Below are 16,086 nucleotides of genomic sequence, written 5' to 3'. Positions count from 1 at the left end.
TATATTAACTGAATACATGTTCAACCGGAAGGAAACAGGACTTTTGGCTCAAAATAGGAAAACACGATAGTTTATAATAATGAAGTGTTATTTATGAATAATTAAATATGATCATATTAATCTGTGGCGTAGTTCGAATTCGATTTTCATTCACTTGTTTTAATCAGTTTTGCATAATAATAACAAAATAAATTTTACGAAAAAGTTAACCGAACGCATATTAATTACCAAATTAACATCATTATCTCAACTTGTTTACTAAATGTATAATCTTTAGAAAATGAAATATTTTTTTTATATTGTTAGCATTTATTCTGTTTGTTCCCGCATTTTAGCTACTTATAAAAATTATTTTCCTTTTAGTTCATAAAACTTGAGCCGTTCTTCTCTCGTTCTAATTTTAATGTAAAAATATAGACTTAAATATGTTTTTTTTTATTCACCAGCATGTAATAGTTACACAAATTTGTTTCCCAGAAGCAGTAAATTTAAACAATTAGTTTTAACAAATGTTAGTTATTGAAATAAAAATCGATCGCAGTAGTTCGTCAACGTGGAAAATTATATTAATTAATTAATTAATTGAAACTAATTATATTATGATCTTTTCAAATATAAAGCAAAACATCCAGAACGCGTAACAATATACAGTGTGGCCATAAATTTCATAAAAAATCACTAATGAAATTTGATAAAAGTGCTCGATCAGATCGCTCTACTTTTTCCCCCAAACCCCAAAGTTTTCAGAGATTTCAGTTTTTAAAATTTTCACAGTTGAGTTTCCTGACTCTACAAATTCCCCCAGGTTTGTTATCTTCCAGACTGCCTAGAATTTAAATTGTTTTCAGATTTTAAATTCATCAAACTTTCTAGAGTTTCTGAAGGGATAAGATTTTCACAGTTCTGAGAATTTTCAGTCTTCAAACCTTCAGAATTTTGAATTTTTTTTAGAGTCGCTAGAGTCCTTATTTTTTTTAATACTCCAGAGTTTCTAAAACTTATAGAAATCCCAAAGTTTTCAGATAGATTTCAGTTTTTACAATTTTCTCAGTTGAGTTTCCCGTCTCTTCAAATTTGCGCAGGTTTGCAAAATCTACCAGAGCTTTTAAAGTTTAAAGGGTTTCCAAATTTTAACTTTATCAAATTTTCTAGAATTTACAGAATTCCTAAAGTTTCTACAGCTTATAGAAATTCCAAAGTTTTCAGAGTGATTTCAGTTTTTATAATTTCTACACTTGCGCTTCGTGAAGCCATAAATTCTCAAATGTTCACAAAATCTTCCACAGTTTCTAGAGTTTAAAGGATTTCCAAATATTAGATTTATCATTATCACACATTCTAGGATCTCTAAAATTTGAGTATTTCCACAGTTTCGAAAATTGCAAATCTTCAAAGCTTTCAAAAATCAAATATTTGCATTCTGCGGAGTTTTTATATTTTTCAAAGTTTCCAAAGTACTAAAGTAATAGTACTCCCAAATTTTTGAAAGTGATTTCAATTTTTAGAAATAGCACAGTTGAGTTCTCTGAGTCCACAAATACCAAGTTTGCAAAATCTTCCAGAGTTTCTAGTGGTTCTAGAATTCTAGGATTTCCACAGTTCCGAGAATTGGCAAAATTTTCAAAGTTTCCAGATTTTCCAAATTTTTACGAATCATTAAATTTTTTTAAGGTTCCATAGTTTCTGTAGCCGATAGAAAAAAATTCTCCCAGATTCGCAGAACTTTCCAAAGTTTCTAGAGTCTAAAGAATTTCGAAATTTTAGTGTATTAAGTTTACTAGACTCTCTGGAATTCGAGATTTCGACCTCTTTAGATTATCAAATCTTCAAAGCTTCCAGGATTTCCAATTTTTTTAGAGCCTCTAGAGTACTTAAATTTTTTGAAAATTACAAAATTTTCTAGAATTTATAAAAATCAAAAAAGTTTCCAGAGTGACTTTGGTTTTAGAATTTCCTCAGCTGAGTTTCATTAATACAAAAATTCCTACAAATTCGTCTAGGTTTGCAGAATCTCCCAGGATTCTAAAATTTGAAGGTAGATTTATCAAACTTTGTAGAGTTTCTACAATTCTAGGATTTGCGCAGTTCCGAGGGAATCTTCAAACCTCCCCGAATTTCCAAATTTTTTAATAGCTCTAGATTTCTTGCAAGAGCTTCTAAAGCGAAAAAAATCTCAAAGTTTTCAGAATGATTTCAGTTGCAAGAATTTCCATAGATGAGTTTTTGACTTCGCACATTTTTCCAGATTTGCAAAATCTTCTAGAGTTTCTAAAGTTCAGAATGTCTGCAAATTGTATATTTATGAAACTTTGTAGAATTTCTAGAATTATAAGATTTCCACAGCCACGAAAATCCATAAATTTTTCCAGGTTTGTGAAACCGTTAAGGGTTTCTAGAATTTAAATGGTTTTAAAATTTTAGATTTATCAAACTTTCCATAGTGCCTAGAATTCTAGACCCACACTAAATTTGAGTAATTTCATTTTTTTAAATTTTCATAGCTGGATGCACAAATTCTCTCAGGTTTGAAGAGTTTTCAGTTATTCTAGTCTTCTACATTACCACAGTAGACAGTTGATTTAATTTTAAAAGTTTCCTAGGATTTCAAACCTTCACACTTTTTAGAATTCTAGATTTTTTACGGTTTTCGAAACTTCTGGAATGTTCAGTGTTTCTAGAATTTTTAGTGGCCAAAAATTTTCCAGTTTGCAGAGGTTCCAAAATTTACGTAGAATCTAGAATTTTCAAAATTTTTAAACTTGACAAATTTTCTAGTATTTGTAGATTCCGTAATGCTTTTAGATTCTCTGGAGTATCCATACGGGATTTTAAGGACTGTGAATTTTAGGAATTTTTCAAGTTTCCAACACCTTCACACCTTTTAAAGTTTCTAGAGTTTTCACAGTTTCTAGAATTTGTTAACTTTGAGTGGTTATAAAACTTTCCAAAGATTCTAAAATTTCTGTAGAATCTCTATATTCTTTAAATTTTCTAGTAATTCTAGATTTACCAAAGCTTTTAGAGTCTCGGAATACCCATATAGAGTTTCAAAGATTCTGGCTTTTAAAAGTTTACCAAATTTTCAGAGTCCACAAATTCTTCCAGGTTTGCAAAATCTTCCAGAGTTTCCAGTGTTTCTAGAATTCTAAGATTTCCACAGGTCCGAGAATTGGTAAAATTTTCAGTTTCAAGAATTTCCAATTTTTTTGGAATGTCCACACATTCTTGAATTTTTGTATAGTTACTAAGGCTTATAAAAATAAAATTTCCTCAGCTGAGTGTCATTAATCCACAAATTCGCCTACCTTTACAGAATTTCCTAGGATTCTAGAATTCAAAGGTAGATTTATCAAAATTTCTAGAGTTTTTTCAATTCTAGGATTTGCGCAGTTCCGAGAAATGACAAAATCTTCAAACCTCCCCGAATCTCCAAATTTTTTAACGGCTCTAAACTTCTTACAAAAATCTCAAAGTTTCCAGAATGATTTCAGTTTTAAGAATTCCCATAGATGAGTTTTGACTTCGCACATTCTCCAAGATGTGCAGAATTTTCAAAGTTTCTAGAGTTTAGAAGGTCTCCAAATTGTAGATTTATGAAACTTTGTATTTTTTTCCACAGCCTCGAGAATTAATTTTCAATACTTTCAGAATTTCCAAATTTTTTAGAGTCTTTAAACAAAGTGATTTTTTAAAGTTTAGCAAATTTTTAGAGAACACAAATTCTTCCGGGCTTGCAAAGTCTCCAGTTGTTCTACATCTCCTGACAGACTCCAAAGTTTCCAAAACTTTCACGCCTTTTAGAATTTCTAAATTTTTTACAGCTTTCAAAGTTTGTAGAGTTTTCAGGGTTTCTAGAATTGTTGCAGTTTCTAAATTTTCAAAATTTCCGTAGAATCTAGAGTTTTCAAAATTTCTACACTTTCTAAATTTTCTGGTAAGTATTTATAAATTCCTTAATGCCTTTAGAGTTTCTAGAGTATCCATATAGAGTTTCAAAGATTTTGAATTTTAGGAGTTTCCCAAGTTTCCAAGACAAGAATTTTTACATTTTTACACATTTCAAGGTTTCTGGAGTTTTCACAGTTTCTAGGTTTTTAAATTTGTAAAACTTTCGTGTTTACAGAGATTCCAAAATTTCTGTAGAATCTAGAATTTTCAGAATTTTTATATTCTTCAAATTCTCTAGTAATTCTAGATTTCCCTAAGCTTCTAGAATCTCGAGAGTACTCATATAGAGTTTCAAAGATTCTGGCTTCAAAAGTTTAGCAAATTTTTAGAGAACACAAATTCTTCTAGGTTTGGAGAGTCTCCAGTTGTTCTACATCCCCTGGATTGCCACAGCAAACAGCTAATATGGTTTTAACAGACTCCAACGTTTCCAGAACTTCACTCTTTTTAGAATTACTTGTTTTTTGCAGTTTTCGAAGTTTGTAAAGTTTTCAGGGTTCCTATAATTGTTACAGTTTCTAAATTTTCAAAATTTTTCGTTTTTGCTGAGGTTCCAAAATTTCCGCAGAATCTAGAATTTTCGAAATTTCTACACTTCCTACATTTTCTAGTATTTGTAGAATCCTTAATGCCTTTAGAGTTTCTAAAGTATTCACTGGAGTTTCAAAGATTTTGAGTTTTAGGCGTTTCTCTAGTTCCCAAGACTTTTAGAACTTCTAAATTGTTTACACATTTCAAGGTTTCTGGAGTTTTCACAGTTTCTAGGTTTTTAAATTTGTAAAACTTTCGTGTTTACAGAGATTCCAAAATTTCTGTAGAATCTAGAATTTTCAGAATTTTTATATTCTTCAAATTCTCTAGTAATTCTAGATTTCCCTAAGCTTCTAGAATCTCAAGAGTGCTCATATAGAGTTTCAAAGATCATGGCTTCCAAAGTTTAGCAAATTTTTAGAGAACACAAATTCTTCTAGGTTTGGAGAGCCTCCAGTTGTTCTACATCCCCTGGATTTAGAATTTCTAGATTTTTTACAGCTTTCTAAGTTTGTAAAATTTTCAGGGTTTCTAGAATTGTTACAGTTTTCAGATGCTCCAAAATTTCCATAGAATCTATCATTTTTATACTCTCTAAATTTTTCCAGTTTAGTTTTCTACAAATTCCTATATTGTCATAATAGACAGCTGATATGGTTTTAGCAGATTGCCAAGAAACTTCACACAGTTTTACAGATTTCGAGTTTCTAAAATATTTAAACTTTATAGACTTTTTAAGTTTCCAAAGTTCTCGTATTTTCAGAGGTTCCAAAATGTCCATAGAATATAGTGTTATCAGAATTTTTACACTGTCTAAATGTTCTGTTTTTACAGTTTGCAAAGCTTCTAGAGTCTGTAGTATCCATATAGAGTTTTAAGTATTCTGAATTTCTAGGCTTTCTAAAATTTCTAAAGTTTTCAGAGTTTTCAAAATTTCCAGTATTTTGAGAATTGGCAAAATTTCCAAAGTTGTTCTTAGTTTTACTTAAATTTTCAGAACTTCAACAATTAACAAGTTTCCAGTATTGAGTGTGCATAGCTTGAAAATTTCCAGAATTTTGAGTACGTTTTTAGAACTTTCAGATCGTTCAAGGTTACATAAGACTTTTTATTATAGAGGTTCCAGTTTTTCCAAATTTTTCTGACTACTTTTCCATAGTTTTTGGACTTCGTTGAAGTGTAGACAGTTTCTAGATTTCCTTAATAAAAATTTATGAAGATGTCATCAACATTTTAATGAGAACAAAAATTTTGATACGTGCATAATAACACTAATAAAATAGCAATCGTAGCAAGTAGTTAATAAATTCTTTCAATAATTTGTTTTGACTTGCGCATACTTCACGTAATATTTACTATTCAACATTTTGAAACGACATCATTAAATTTTTAGTAGAAATTAATAATTATCATCTGATAATCTCCAACTACACATGGAATTTCACAGTAATTTATTTAGTATTGTCGTAGATTCCTTGTTTGATAAAATTGCCTACTTTTCATGTTCTAGGAGCTACAAAACGTCGAGAAAACATGAAATTAGCCATTCGTCAACCGGACCCTAATACAATAGTCCCTAGCTTACGCTCTGAAAGTAAAAGTAGGGCGGTAAATAAAACTGAAGATAAACCTTAACGAAAAAGGACCGCTAATGTCACCTATTTGTTTCCCGCAGAAATCTAAATTTCATTGAAACAGACAAATTACAACAAAGATGCCGTAAAACAAGCAAATAAATTAAAAAAACGCGTGTCGTATTATGCAAAATCCGTCCAACGGAAATTAAAACCACCTTTCACGACCTTTCCAACTGAAGACCTCGTGCGTGCTTCCCACCCTAGTCGAAGAACTATCAGAAAAGCTTTATGTTTCCACCCCCAACTATGACAAACTCGCACAGGGCCGAATCCTTTCCTCCTATCAACATCATAACCCCCTTGAAAACAAATTATCTCGAATATCTCTGCTTCTGATTCGCATTCCGGCCTGACAATTCGCCCGAACGGTACGACATTATTGAGATGAACCTGCATTATCGAGTTTTATATTCGTTGCGAAAACCCTTAAAGATTCCTGCAAACATAAATATCGCGATAAATCGCGGAACCTTCGCTTTGACTAATATAAGACAGCTTGATGTAGAAGTAGCATTAAGGGACGTTTCATGCAAGGGCGCCACATTTAACATGGTTAGTTTGGGGCCAAGTTATCTGATTTAGAAAGTCATTGCGTGCTGGAAATCGCGTCTCTTAACTTGGAAACGAATCGTTTGGTGAAAATGCGACCCCTAATAACGTGTGTGCCTTGTTATCACACACATCGGCTAAATGTCGTGACAACTATTCGAGCTTTTTCTATGGCTCGGATTCGATTGGAATTGCCGTTAATAAGTAATGACAACTGCGAATAATAAAAAGGGTGGTCGGAAATTACGGCCGGGGCGTGATGCGACTTGGAAAGGTTGGTATTAAGGGGTGGATGTAACGCGATATGTTGTTTGTGTCTATCGATGACTATAATCAAGGGTCGTAATTTAACTATCGAAATAACATAATTACGATAATAAGTTTATTATTCCACGAACGAAAGCTCGCGCTGAAAATACTATTACTAAGACTAGCCTCGATTCTATATTTTTACAATACATACCGCTTTGGGTGCATTATGGACAGCCTACATATTCAACGGCATCAGTTTTCTGTACTATTATTTTATTTGACGAACCATCCCAATTTCTAAAATGACTGCGTGTACAGTCAATACAAATCACAAAAAATAAGTCAAACATTTTTTCGACAAAACTTCTATGAAGTGAAAACCAGTCGCGTAAATAACACTCCCGCAGTTTTTAGACCGAATTTCTCAGTTCCTCGATTTTTCATTTTTTGTTTGTGTTTGTCTCTCACTTTTTCGATTTGCAATTTTTCGAGTTTTCAAGTTTAAATTTTTCAATTTTCTAATTTTTGAATTTTTCAGTTATTCGATTTTTCAATGTTCAGATTTTATAATTTTTTGTTTTTTCAAAGTTAAATTTTTTCAGTTATTCGTTTCTTAAATTTTTCGAATTGCGATTTTTCAATTTTTAATCTTTTTGTTTCTTCAATTTTTCGATTTAAAATTTCTCGAGGTTTCAATTTTTCGATTCTGTAATTTTTCCTTTCTTCATATTTCGTTTTACAATTTTCTTTATTTTTACACTTTTTCTCAAGTTCTCTCAAATTTTACTTTCTTCTATTTTTCATCTCGTCGAGTTTTCAGTTTCCGATTTTCCAACATTTGAATGTTTTAAATGTTTTAAAAATTTTTGATTTGAAATTTCACGATTTTTCTATTTTTAATTTTTTGGTTTTTCCATGTCAATTTTCCATTTCTATAATTTTTCGATTAGCAATTTATCGTTTCAGCTTTTTTTTTCTTTAATTTTTCAATTATTCGATTTTTCAATGGTTCTATTTTTAATTATTTGATTTTTTAATTTTGCGATTTAAAAATTTTTTGCTTTCCAATTTTAATTTTTTCAGGTGTTCATGTGTTCAATTTTTCGATTTGCGGTTTTTCAATTTTTCTGTTTTTCATTTTTTGTTTCTTCAATTTTTAGATTTTAAAATTTTTGATTTCGTAATTTTTCTTTTCTTCATATTTCGTTTTGCAATTTTTCGTTTCGGTTTTTATTTTCTTTATTTTTACAATTGTTTTATTTTTCCATGTTTCCATTTTTAATTTTTTTGTTTCCTAAATTTTGGTTTTCTTATTTCTTCAATTTTCGATCTGTATCTCGTCGTCGAGTTTTCAATTTTCCGATTTTCCAACTTTTGAATGTTGCAGTTTTTAGATTTTACAATTGTTAAATTTGCAGTTTCACAATTTTTGTATTTTTAATTTTTCGATTTTTCACTTTTTCATTTCTACAATTTTTCGATTTGCAAATTTTTGTTCCGGTTGTATATTTTCTTGTTTTCTAATTTAAAATTTTTCAATTTTTCGTTTCTTCAATTTATCATCTCGTCGAGTTTTCAGTTTTCCGATTTTCTAACATTTGGATGTTTTAATTTCTAGATTTTTGCAATTTCACGCTTTTTCAATGTTGCGATTTTATATTTTTCTTTTTTTTTTTTAATATGAAATTTTTCAAGTTTTGGATTTTTCAATTATTTTAATTTTTTAATCCTGAGATTTAATAATTTTTGTTTTTCAATTTTAATTTGTTTTCAGTTGTTCGGTTCTTCAATTTTTGGATTTGCTGTTTTTCAATTTTTAATTTTAAATTTCTCGAGTTTTCAATTTTTAGAATTCTGTAATTTTTCTTTTCTTCATATTTTGGTTTTGCAATTTTTCGTTTAGATTTTTATTTTCTTTATTTTTACTTTTTTTCTCAAGTTCTCTCAATTTTTTCTTTCTTCAATTTTTCATCTCGTCGAGTTTTCAGTTTTCCGACCTTTCAAAATTTGAATGTTTCAATTTTTGGATTTTAAAATTCTTTGATTTGTAATTTCACTATTTTTCTGTTTTTAATTTTTTGATTTTTCGATTTGTCAATTTCCCATTTCTATAATTTTTCGATTTGCAATTTTTCGTTTCGGCTTTTTTTTCTTTAATTTTTCAATTATTCGATTTTTCAGTGGTTCGATTTTTCAATTTTTCTTTTTTTTTATGTGAAATTTTTCAAGTTTTGTATTTTTTAATTTTTTGATTTTTTAATCTTCCGATTTAACGATTTTTTGCTTTCCAATTTTAATTTTTTCAGTTGTTCGTGTCTTCAATTTTTCGATTTGGGGTTTTTCAGTTTTTCAATTTTTCATTTTTTTTTTCTTCAATTTTTAGATTTTGCAATTTTTTGATTTTAAATTTCCCGAGTTTTCAATTTTTCGATTCTGTAATTTTTCTTTTCTTCATATTTTCGTTTTGAAATTTTTCGGTGAAGTTTTTATTTTCTCTATTTTTACAATTTTTTGATTTGTCAATGTTCTCATTTTTAATTTTTTTGTTTCTGCAATTTTAGTTTTTACCAATTGTTCGTTTCTTCAAATTTTCAATTTTTCATTCTTCTTATTTCTTCAATTTTACGATCTGCATCTCGTCGTCGAGTTTTCAATTTTTCGATTTTCCAGCTTTTGGATGTTTTAGTTTTTAGATTTTTCAATTTTTAGTTTCTTCAATTTATCATCTCGTCGAGTTTTCAGTTTTTCGATTTTCTAACATTTGGATGTTTTAATTTCTAGATTTGCAATTTCACGCTTTTTCTATTTTTAATTTTTCGATTTTTTTGTTTTTCAATTTTCCATTTCTACAATTTTTCGATTTGCAATTTTTCATTTCGTTTTTTTTTCTTTAATTTTTCAATTATTCGATTTTTCAATGTTTCGATTTTACAATTTTTCTTCTTTTTTAATATGAAATTTTTCAAGTTTTGGATTTTTCGATTATTTGATTTTTTAATCCTGAGATTTAATAATTTTTGTTTTTCAATTTTAATTTGTTTTCAGTTGTTCGGTTCTTCAATTTTTGGATTTGCGGTTTTTCAATTTTTCATTTTTTTTTTGTTTTTTCAATTTTTTGATTTTGCAAATTTTCGATTTTAAATTTCTCGAGTTTTCAATTTTTCGATTCTGTAATTTTTCTTTTCTTCATATTTTCGTTTTGCAATTTTTCGTTTAGGTTTTTATTTTCTTTACTTTTACTTTTTTTCTCAAGTTCTCTCAATTTTTTCTTTCTTCAATTTTTCATCTCGTTGAGTTTTCAGTTTTCCGACCTTTCAAAATTTCAATGTTTCAATTTTTAGATTTTAAAATTCGTTGATTTGTAATTTCACTATTTTTCTATTTTTAATTTTTTGAATTTACGATTTGTCAATTTCCCATTTCTATAATTTTTCGATTTGCAATTTTTCGTTTCGGCTTTTTTTCTTTAATTTTTCAATTATTCGATTTTTCAATGGTTCGATTTTTCAATTTTTCTTTTTTTTATGTGAAATTTTTCAAGTTCTGGATTTTTAAATTTTTTGATTTTTTAATCTTCCGATTTAATTTTTTTTTGCTTTCCAATTTTAATTTTTTCAGTTGTTCGTGTCTTCAATTTTTGATTTTGGGTTTTTCAGTTTTTCAATTTTTCATTTTTTTTTTTGTTTCTTCAATTTTTAGATTTTGCAATTTTTTTATTTTAAATTCCCCGAGTTTTCAATTTTTCAATTCCGTAATTTTTCATTTCTTCATATTTTCGTTTTGCAATTTTTCGGTTCGGTTTTTATTTTCTTTATTTTTACAATTTTTTGATTTTTCAATGTTCCCATTTTTAATTTTTTTGTTTCCGCAATTTTAGTTTTTACCAATTGTTCGTTTCTTCAAATTTTCAATTTTTCATTTTTCTTATTTCTTCAATTTTACGATCTGCATCTCGTCGTCGAGTTTTCAATTTTTCGATTTTCCAGCTTTTGGATGTTTCAGTTTTTAGATTTTTCAATTTTTCGTTTCTTCAATTTATCATCTCGTCGAGTTTTCAGTTTTTCGATTTTCTAACATTTGGATGTTTTAGTTTCTAGATTTGCAATTTCACGCTTTTTCTATTTTTAATTTTTCGATTTTTCAGTTTTTCAATTTTCCATTTCTACAATTTTTCGATTTGCAATTCTTCATTTTGTTTTTTTTTTTCTTTAATTATTCAATTATTCGATTTTTCAATGTTTCGATTTTATAATTTTTCTTTTTTTTTTTAATATGAAAGTTTTGAAGTTTTGGATTTTTCGATTATTTGATTTTTTAATTGAGATTTAATAATTTTTGTTTTTCAATTTTAATTTGTTTTCAGTTGTTCGATTCTTCAATTTTTGGATTTGCGGTTTTTCAATTTTTTGATTTTGCAAATTTTCGATTTTAAATTTCTCGAGTTTTCAATTTTTCGATTCTGAAATTTTTCTTTTCTTCATATTTTCGTTTTGCAATTTTTAGTTTAGATTTTTTTTTCTTTACTTTTAGAATTTTGCGAATTTCAATGTTCCCATTTTTAATTTTTTCGTTTCCTCCATTTTAGTTTTTTCCAATTGTTTGTTTTTTCAAATTTTCAAATTTTCATTCTTTTTGTTTCTTCAATTTTACGAGTTTTCACTTTTTCGGTTTTCCAACTTTTGAATATTTCGGTCTCACATTTTACAATTTTTTTTTTTTGTTTTTAGTTTTCAACTCTTCAGCTTTTCATTATTCTGATTTTCCTTTTTTTCAATGTGCAATTTTTCAAGTTTTGGATTTTTATATTATTTGATTTTTAATCTTCCGATTTAATAATTTTTTGTTTTTCAATTTTAATTTTTTTTTCAGTTGTTTGTTTCTTCAATTTCTAGATTTCGGTTTTTCAATTTTCATTTTTTTATTTCTTTAATTTTTAAATTTTGCATTTTTTCGATTCTTAAATTTTTCATTTCTTCAATTTTCGAGTTGCAAAATTTTCGTCTCGGTTTTTATTTTCTTTATTTTAATTTTTTCAGTTGCTCAATTCTTCAATTTTCCGATTTGCCGTTTTTCAATTTTTTACTTTTTGTTTCCTCAATTTTTAAATTTTGCAATTTTACGATTCTTTAATTCTTCATTTCTTCATATTTTCGTTTCACAATTTGTCTTTTTGGTTTTTATTTTCTTTATTTTTGTTTCTTCAATTTTACGATATGCATCTAGTCGAGTTTTCAGTTTTCCGATTTTCCAACTTTTGAATCTCTCAATTTTTAAATTTTTCGGTTCTACACTTTTTCGATTTAGTATTTTTCGTTTTGGTTTTTTTTTTTAATTTTTCCAATGTTCTTATTTTATAATTTTTCCTTTTTTCAATGTGAAATTTTTCAAGTTTTGTAGTTTTCAATTTTTTGGATTTACAATATTTCGGTTTTCAATTTTAAATTTTTTAATTTTTATTTTTTCAATTTTAGATTTTTCAGTTTCTGGATTTTTTAATCATTCCTTTCTTCAATTTTTGATTTGCAATTTTTCTAGTTTTCATTTTAAATATATCTAATAATAATTATGATTTTTAAAATGTTGCACTTTTTAGTTTTACGATATTAGAATTTTTCCAATTTTCAACTATTGATTTTTTTTATTTTCGGTTTTTAATTCTTCAGTTTCTCGATATTTAATTTTTCAATTTTCCAATCTTGCAATGTTCCAGTTTCTCGACTTTACAATTTTGACTATTCTACAATTTTTCGGTTTTACAATTTTTTTATTTTCTGATTTTTCGATGCAAATCATTTGTTCTTCTTTCATTTTTTCGATCCTTTAACTTTTTCGATTTTTGAATTTCTCTATTCTTTTTTAATTTCTGGATTCTTCAACATTTCGGGTCTAAAAAATCGAAAACGAAAAAACAAAAAGTATGAACTGAATACTTTCAAAAATGTAAAAACTGGAAATCAAAAACTTGACAAAAAGGAAAAACTGAAAAATCGAAAGAATAAAAATTGAGAAACTGCAAAATCGGAAAAGTCGAATATTGTAAAACGAATTATTGAAAATTAAAGAAATCGGAAAAACGGATAATTGAGAAATCCAAAAATTGCAAAATTAAAAAAATATAAAAATTTGAAGAACTGAATAAATTAGAAATTACAACATCGAAAAAACATTTAAAAAATAAAGGAAATGAAGAAACAAAAAATTGTGTTTCAGAATCGAGAAGATGAAAATTAAAAAATCGAGAAAATGAAAAATAAAAAATCAAGAACTTGAATAATTGAGGAAATGAATAATTGAAAAATTGAAGGAATGCAAATCGAAAAGTTGAAAATTTTGGAGGACGAGAAATTGAAAAATTGAAAATTATGAAACGGAATTGAAGAATGGCAAAATTGAAAAGTTAAAAAAAATGATATCAAAAAATTGTGAAATTGAGGAAGATTAGATTTTGCGAATTTTACTTTTGAATGATAACCCCTTAAAGTTAAAGATATAGATATAATACTAAAGCGTTTTTTCAAATGAGTTTTTCCATTAAAAATTTTGTGATGACGTCATTAGTGTAATACTAACAATAAATTTTCGGGAACATGAAGTCCGTCGTTCTTGATATAATCGATACAATAAATTGCATCATTCATTAATTTTTTTGAGCCACCCTGTATTATCAATTCTAAAAACTATGAGTGCAGTGAGAAACCTCAAATATAGAGTCCTAATATTTTGCAGATATCAGAGGGTCTTTATTCGGCAAATTTTTGAGATGATGTCATCAATTTTTTGGTGGGATAAGCGAATAAATTTTGATAAAAAATTTACCATGGTTTCGATAACTTTAAAACGTTGGCAATATATCAGAGCACTTGGTTTAGCAGTTTCAAAGTTAAATTGCATCAAGTTGTTATACAATTTTTATTTTATTTCCAAAAATCTAGATGTCTAAAAACAGATTTCCTATCATTTTTCAATTTTTCGTTTCTTCAGTTTTCATCTTAAATATGGATCTATTCTAATAATAATTATGTTTTTAAAAATGTTTCACTTTTTCCCTTTTATGATTTAAAAATTTTTCCAGTTTTCAATTAGTGGATATTAAAACTTTTTCATTAATTCGATTTTTAATTTTTCAATTTCTAGATATTCAATTTTCCAATTTTCGATCTTTCAGTGTCACAATTTTTCTACTTTTGAATTTTTGATGATTCTATCATTTTTTGATTTTACAATTTTTTGGTTTTCCAATTTTTCAGTTCAATTCGTTTTTTCTTCTTTACAACTTTTCGATTTATTAGTTCTTTTAGATTTTTAAGGTTCTCGATTTTTCGTTGCTTCAGTTCCTCGATTTGGAATTTTTAGATTTTCCAAATTTTTGATTTTTCAACTTTTCGTATTAAATTATGGAAAAAGTTTCAAACTTGCAAAACTCAAAATTCAAAAATGAAAAAACGAAAAAGGTATAAAATGAAAAGTCTGAAAAATCAAAAATTTTAAAAATTGAAGAAATGAAAAGTTGAAAAATCGGAAGACTAAAAATTGAGACTCTTAAATACCAAAAAACAAACAAAATCAAAAAAAATATTGATAATTTGAAGAACTGAATAAACACAAAATTACAAAATCGAAATACACATTAAAATAATAAAGCAAAATGAAAAAACGAAAATTTGTGATACAAAAGCGAGAAAATTAAAATTAAAAAATCGGGAAAATGAAAATCAAGAACTTGAAAAATTAAAAAACGAAAAATTATAATATCGAGAAATTGCAAAATGTCAATAACTGACATTGCTGGCAATATAAAATATCTAAATCCCTATTAATTTTTCACCAGTGAAGTCAATGTGGTGACTTTTTGACAATTCACGGATCTTATTAATAAAAAATTTTAAAATTATAAAAAAAAATAGTTGAAACTGATATCATGATGTCTTCTAATATTTCCGATTATCATCTGTCAAGATTCACAGATTGCGGACATTTTTAAAATTACGAAATGTATACAAAACATAACCTAAAATTATCGCAGGTGACGAATGACATTTCTGTCACAGAATTACTTCCATTATACCAACATAAGCGCAACAAAAGTTTATTATTTTTACTAAAAAGTGTTGCTAACAGACTCAGTTATTTGTGATCACGCGGCACATACACCTGGTATCTAATTTTAGAAAGAGTTTCAAAAAATTTCGAATTTTCAAGTTTAAATTTTTCAGTTTTTCTATTCCAGTCATATGATTTTTGTGTTTCAGTTATTCGTTTCTTCAATTTTTCGATTTGTATCTTTCCAATTTTTCATTTTTTTGTTTCTTAAACTTTTTGATTTTGCAGAAAATTTCTATTTTCAATTTTTTGTTTCGGTTCTTCTTTTTTTACTTATACAATTTTTCGGTTTTTCAATGCACCGATTTTATATTTTTTTGTTTTTTCAGTTACAATTGTTTCAGTTTTCCTTTTCTTCCATTTTTTAATTTTTCAATTTTTTATTTCCACAATTTTGCGATTTGCAATTTTTCGTTTGTTTTCTATTTTTTTTTTTTTCAATTTTTCGGTTTGACAAAGTTCTGATTTCAATGTGAAATTTTTCAAGTTTTTAATTTCCCTATTTTTCGATTTGGAATATTTTGTTTTTCAGTTTTTCGATTTTTCAACTTTTCCTTGTTTTATTTTTTGTCGTTTTTTCAATTTTAAATTTTTTCGTTTCTTCTGTTTGCAGTTTACCTATCAAGTTTTCATTTTAAATATGGATCTATTTTAATAATAATTACGATTTTTAAAACGTTTCACTTTTTCCCTTTTAAAATTTTTCCAGTTTCCATTTATTGGAATTTAAAACTTTTCCATTTATTCGATTTTCAATTTCTCAATTTCTCGATATTCAATTTTGCAGTTTTCGATCTTTCAGTGTCACAAATTTTGCCACTTTACAATTTTTGACGATTCCATAATTTTTTGATTTTCAGTTTTTGAGTTTTCCAACTTTTCAATTCGATTCGTTTTTTCCTCTATTCAACTTTTCGATTTATTAGTTCTTTTGGATTTTTAAATTTCGCGATTTCCAATTTTTCAATTTTCGAATTTTTTGATTTTTCAACATTTCGCATCAAATAATGGAAAAGCTTCAAAATTGAAAAACTGAAAAGGCAAAAATGACAAAACGAAAAAAGCATAA

At 27.0% G+C, this 16,086-nt stretch overlaps 1 protein-coding gene and 1 long non-coding RNA gene across 4 annotated transcripts in view; both read right to left on the bottom strand.

Annotated features, from left to right (window-relative positions):
* The window catches only part of LOC135127201 (muscarinic acetylcholine receptor M1), a 172,155-nt gene that overhangs the window by 135,317 nt on the left and 20,752 nt on the right, over positions 1–16,086 (bottom strand). The window lies entirely within an intron of this gene.
* On the bottom strand, positions 4,504–5,233 carry LOC135127200 (uncharacterized). Its single transcript, XR_010280174.1, has 2 exons — positions 5,159–5,233; positions 4,504–4,875 (listed from the first exon to the last, which is right to left on the bottom strand). It is a non-coding gene; the product is annotated as an uncharacterized LOC135127200 (long non-coding RNA).

Source organism: Zophobas morio, unplaced genomic scaffold (genome assembly GCF_036711695.1).
Source record: "Zophobas morio isolate AGI-343-1 ecotype UQ-CSIRO unplaced genomic scaffold, CSIRO_AGI_Zmor_V1 ptg000011l, whole genome shotgun sequence".
Classification (NCBI taxonomy): Eukaryota; Metazoa; Arthropoda; class Insecta; order Coleoptera; family Tenebrionidae; genus Zophobas; species Zophobas morio.
The sequence above is the reverse complement of the archived record's forward strand: the minus strand, read 5'-3'. Positions and strand labels throughout refer to the sequence as shown.